Raw genomic sequence first — 5,922 nt, 5'->3', positions numbered from 1 at the left:
AAATTGAAATCAAAAACTGATAAACAGAATTATGTTTCTTAGTTTAGACTACTTGTTGTCAAGTTATATTGAAATCAGAAAAAAAAACTGTAGGAGGAGTAGCATTTTGAAAGTATTTCACAGAGAATTTATATTTTTAGTAACCATGGCAACACCATTCATTGAAAATCCAATATAAAAAATTATGTATCTTAGTGTAGTCTACTTGTATGCTAAGTTATATTGAAATTAGACCAAAACTGTAGGAGGAGTAGCATTTTGAAAAATTGTATACAGAGAGACAGACAGACACCTCACTTTTGCATAAGCTCTTCTGGTCTCTGACCAGTAGAGCTTAAAACCTTTTTTGTGGTGGTGGGGTCCACATTTAATAACTGCAAATTCCGGGGGGGGGGGGGGGGGGGAGTTCTGGACCCTAACCCCTCTCTAGATCTGCATATGAAATCACACAGACTTTTCATGTAGGCATATTTCAGGAAATGTGCTAGTACTTCATGAAAATTATACCTACATGCAAGCTCTGTAGCCTCATTTTGGTGACACTTTAGTGTGATTTTTTCTCTGTAAATTTCTAAGCATGAGTATACATGAAATTTGACATTCAAATCAATTTCATAGTTGGCTAAATAGAAAGCACAGCAAATGTAACAAGAACTCTGTGAGCCAATGCTCACTAGTAATACCCCTGCTTTGATATGAATATAAACTCTCATGTGAATACTGTAGATCACATTTTATTTGTGAAAACTTAATTTTTTGCGTAATTATGCGAGACTGCCTGCTCGCAAAAATTTAATTCACGCAAAAAGATTATATAGAACAATAACCAGAGTTCGTGAAAATTACGTCTCGCTCATAAAAACCAAATGCCCATCTCGCAAAATTAAAGTGTTGCGAAAATTTGGTAATCTACAGTATATTGGAATGGACAGACGCAGGGATAAACAGGAAGTTGACATCCAATTCATTCAAAAATGAATCCCACCATATGGCATGAGAAAAAAAGAGCGTGCTAAAATTTCAAGCATCTGTGATAAGTAGTTGCTGAGAGAACTGTGACGGAATTTGGTACACACAGATGCAAGGATTAACAGGAAGTTGACAACAGATTTGTACAAAAAAGAAACCCACCATATGACATGTCTTAAGACAAAGAAAATGCTAAAATTTTAAGCATCTGCAAAGAGTACCAGTAGCCACTGAGAAAAAATGCGACAAAAATTTGTGAAGGACAGACAGACAAAGATCACAGACAGACACATAAGGGTAAAACAGTATACCCCCCTCTCCTTTGGAGTGGGGGTATAAATATTAGATAATGTTCTACATGTACATATACACTGTACATATAATACCAAAACTTCTCCTCTGCTTTCAAGGGCTTGGAACCTTCTGCTTGAAAAAACATGCTAAACATGTTAATCCAAGCAGGCAGCATTAAAAGTTTTGTGCTATTTTGGTTTTGTTCCTTTTTTCTGTTTTTTTTTTGTTGTTTTTTTGTTTTTTGTTTTTTTTTTTTTTTTGGTTGTTTTTTTTTTTAAATTATTTTTATCATTTTTTCTGTGTACTTCTGATTTTGTTTTGGTTTTTTTTTTGTTTTTGTTTTTTTGTTGTTGTTTTTTTGTTTGTTTGTTTGTTTTTTGTTTTTTGTTTTTCATTTTTTGCACAAAACTTGCCAATGATTCAGAACATTTACAAATCACAATGTAACATTTACAAATCACAGTATAACATTTACAAATCACAATGCATGTATAACATTTTCAAATTGAAATCTAACATTTACTGTACAAATCACAATTTAACATTTTCTTCAAAATTTATCAATTACTCTCACTGCGTATTAGTCTTCACATTTCAATTATTCAATAAATTAACATTTAGTGTCAGCTTAACAATTATTATTACAATAGCTAACATATATACATTCTAGGAACACTTCTGTAATTTAATATTTTCATTATCTGCAATATATATATATAATGTTTAATTTTAGATAAACTAAAAACAAAGAGCATAAAAGACAAGGCAGCCTACAACTAGTCGCATTTTCAACCTCTCCTCCCCGGGCCAGCCTGGCTACCGTAGCGGCCAAGGAACTTGAAGTTCCAACCAGTATTGCCCCAGGGTATTGTAAAGGTCTACTTATACAACTAGCCTTCAACTACTTCATCTATTTAATGATAACAATAACTAATGGTTATTTCAATGACATAAAAGAAAAAGAAAAAAATGGGGTCAGTGTGGGAGGAAGCCGGAGTACCCGGAGAAAACCCACGTGTCCGAATTGGGCAACCCCATACCCTTTCGTAATTCGGACACCCATTACAAAAATGTTTTTAAAAATGTTTTCGATTTTAAAAACACATGAAAAACATAAATTAGCTTTGAAGATTTGGATATCTGCACTGTGTCTCGCTTAGAACTCCATATGATCTCAAGGATGTCCCTCTTAAATTTCTTCACTCAGGCTTTCTGCAAATGAATGAAACAAGATCTAGAGGTATTCATCAGATTTCAGTAAAAAATGAAGGAAAAAAAAGTAAAACATTGTAATCAAAGAAACTCTCCATACCTGAAGGGTCCTTGTCCTTGGTTGTTTTTTTTTTCTTCATTTGTTGTTTAACATTCCTTTCGAGAATTTTTCACTCATATTGAGACGCAAAGCCTTGTCCTTGGTAATGTCAAGCAAACCCACGTGAATTCAGCTTAATTCCCTAGCTACTCAGTACATGCAGTCACCAAATCTTAAAACTTTAAAAAAAGAGAAATTGTTAATGCTACACATCAAATATAGGACAGAACAGAAAATAAGACAAAACTACATGCATTTGAGTAAAATAATTCATGAGGATATCCATACTCATTGTGCACTTCATCATAATCCTTATATAGTGTCAGAAATGTATGTTTGTACAGGTTCAGGTCTCACACAGGGAAATATTTTCAATACATATTACTATATAGCTTAATTAAATTAAATTAATCAATTAACTAGACTCTCAGCAGATAATCAATGAGGGAGTCTGTACAAGTAAAAATGTTTTATTTTTTATTATTTATCTTATCAAAATTATTTTAATTTATTATCTTGTTTTCTTACCTGTCTGATGAACACAACAAAGGTTACAGAGGTGATTGGTAGAGATACGGGAACTCTCTGTTGATGACCAGACAGCATACCACATTGTATATTCGCCATTATTGATCTTAAACAGGGGAGACTACTCCTGAAATCAGAGAAATTGTAGTCAGAATGAGAGTTACCTGTTACTCTTTAGATCTCACACAAGGATTCCGAAATATTTTCACTATAGGTTACAATATAGCATTAATTAAATTAATTGATTAACTAGACTTTCAGCAGATAATCAATGAGGGAGTCTGTACATGTAAATATGTTTTATTTTTTATTAGTTATCTTATTAAAATTATTTTAATTTATTATCTTGTTTTCTTACCTGTCTGATGAACAAAACAAAGGTGATTGGTAGAAATATGGGCATCAAAACTCTCTGTTGATGACCAGACAGCATACCACATTGTATATCTGCAGCCATTATTGATCTTAAACAGGGGAGACTACTCCTGAAATCAGAGAAATTGTAGTCAGAATGAGAGTTACATGTTACTCTTTAGGTCTCACACAAGGATTCCGAAATATTTTCACTATAGGTTACTTTATAGCATTAATTAAATTAATTGATTAACTAGACTCTCAGCAGATAATCAATGAAAGAGAAAATAAAGATTAATGCTTAGACAAAAATTAGATGCCTTATGCGGCTTTTAAGAAAGAAAATTGACAGTAAACATACCTACCCCGAAATACACATGGGTTTCACATGTTGACAAACAGACTACACACCATCCAGGAAGTTGTATTATGCACACCTGAAAAAAAGTTCCCTTTAATTCAGTGTAGAGTCCAACCTGTAGACTCCTACACAGAAACCATGTCAGATGATCCCAAACTCAAAACTATACAAAGTCCTTCACCAAGAAAAGACTGCTTATTTGTGGAATCAGGCATTTAAAGAACACTTACAGAAGTTTCCAGACTGTGACATTTCATTGGACTGGAATCAGCATGGGGAGGAAAAAACAAGGCCTGGCATGGATCCTTTCCATCTGATATAAGAAGTGCCACTATATCAGTCACCAAGAAAAGCTGTATTAAATGGTGAGATGATCCAGAAGGGGACGTAGAGCTGCACAGCTAAGTGTGGCCATGGCTGTCGGTTACCTGGATACCAGTCTTACTACAGAGATGCTTCTTGGTGCAAATATTGAACCAACATCAACCACCAACATGCAACAGACCTGCAACAAAGTGGGGAAAATTATCACAGATGTGAATAAAACTAGTATGAAGAAAATAAGGCAGAACATTCAAGAACTTCATGAAAAATATGGACTTCCTGATACCCCTATCAGAGCAGAAGGAGATGCCCGATATAATAATGCCACTTTCAGTGCCATTGGAAAAACCCCATTCCAAGCTGCCACCCAAGTGACTAAATATACCATAAGTAAAAATGTAACTCAGAGGAAAAATGTTGTGACAGTGTTCTGTGGGAATAAGCTATGCAAGAAAGGCGCACATCTGAGAAGCAAAGGAAAGGAAGTTACCTGCCCAGGACACGACAACTGCACTGCAACCATTCCTCCGGAGACCACCATTGGAGATGAGAAGAGATGGGACGCAAAATGTATTAGTGAGTTACAAAGTGATGACTGTCCACTAGTCATTTCCCATTTCACCAGTGATGGAGATAGTGCCACTGCATCTGGTGTATCTGAAAAACAAGGACATGTCATTGAAAACTTAAAGACTTGCATCACTTCTTTAACTCTCAAAGAAAACAGACAGCTACACTGCTCCATTCAGCAGTCACACATTTCTGAGAAAAACCAAAGCCATAAGAGAATCCATGCAGAGAAGATTTGCCTTGGACCTTTAGCTTGGATGCAGGACAGAGTACGAAAATTGCTACCAAACACTACTCCAGAGACTTACCTTTGATGAAGTGGGCTATGTCTACTGCTGTCGGTTCCATCGTAAGCTGCTACCAAGGACAGTGCAGAATGTCCTGTCAACTTTATTCCTTTTCCTGACATGGACTGAAAAGCAATAAGTGGAAATCTTCAGTGTTGCCTAGTGACTTTAAATTAAATATGACAGAAGAAGACAATTAAATGTTTGTTAAAAGACTGTATAAATTGACTTTAGGACCAAGTAATCTTGATAGAATTAAATATCATACTTGTACACAAAAATCTGAATCTGTGAATAGGGCATATTTAAAATCAAATCCAAAATGTATTACAAGTTGTAGTAGTAGAAATTTCGAGAGTAGAATACATAAAGTTGTGCACTCACTGAATAAGGTCATGGAAACTCAACATTGGAACTTTGTGAATCTGAAAGGCACCTGTTGCAAAAGGAAGTAGAGTGGTCCATCATCTATAGCAACAAAATAGGCAAAATTACTTAAAAATGAAACAAAAACCATTAAAACATAAATCTCAAAGAAAATACTTTAGATCTAAAAGATATCAGCTCATTGATAAAAAAATCTAAAGACACTAGCTTACAGTAAATCACTAAAGATCCAAAATTAAAAAGGAAGTTGTAAGTGTGAAAATGGGGGAGGGGGGGTTGATGCTGATATTTAATTTAAAAGTATGAAATTTGTATTTAATACATAGTTTGTGAATTCTATTACTGTAATAATTGTTGCTATGTTTTATTATGCACTGATTCTATCAACTGTGTAAATGGGGAAAATGTGGATATGTAAATGATGTATAGTTGTATAATGTGACATTTTCTTTTATTATACTTTCATGTTAAATACTAATATCTGATTGGTTTAGACGCATTTAACAATCCGTAATGTTACCCTCAGCGTTAGCAAC

At 34.3% G+C, this 5,922-nt stretch overlaps 1 long non-coding RNA gene across 1 annotated transcript; it reads right to left on the bottom strand.

The window, feature by feature from the left end:
- Positions 1–1,716: 1,716 nt before the first annotated feature.
- Positions 1,717–3,526, bottom strand: LOC133193638 (uncharacterized). The gene is made up of 4 exons (XR_009721961.1): positions 3,462–3,526; positions 3,104–3,230; positions 2,576–2,754; positions 1,717–2,475 (listed from the first exon to the last, which is right to left on the bottom strand). It is a non-coding gene; the product is annotated as an uncharacterized LOC133193638 (long non-coding RNA).
- Between the last annotated feature and the right edge of the window lie 2,396 nt (positions 3,527–5,922).

This window comes from Saccostrea echinata, unplaced genomic scaffold (genome assembly GCF_033153115.1).
Source record: "Saccostrea echinata isolate AGI-Se365-2 ecotype Australia unplaced genomic scaffold, CSIRO_AGI_Sech_v1 ptg000028l, whole genome shotgun sequence".
NCBI classification, from domain to species: Eukaryota; Metazoa; Mollusca; class Bivalvia; order Ostreida; family Ostreidae; genus Saccostrea; species Saccostrea echinata.
Note: the sequence above shows the minus strand (reverse complement) of the source record. Positions and strands in the feature narration are given on the sequence as shown.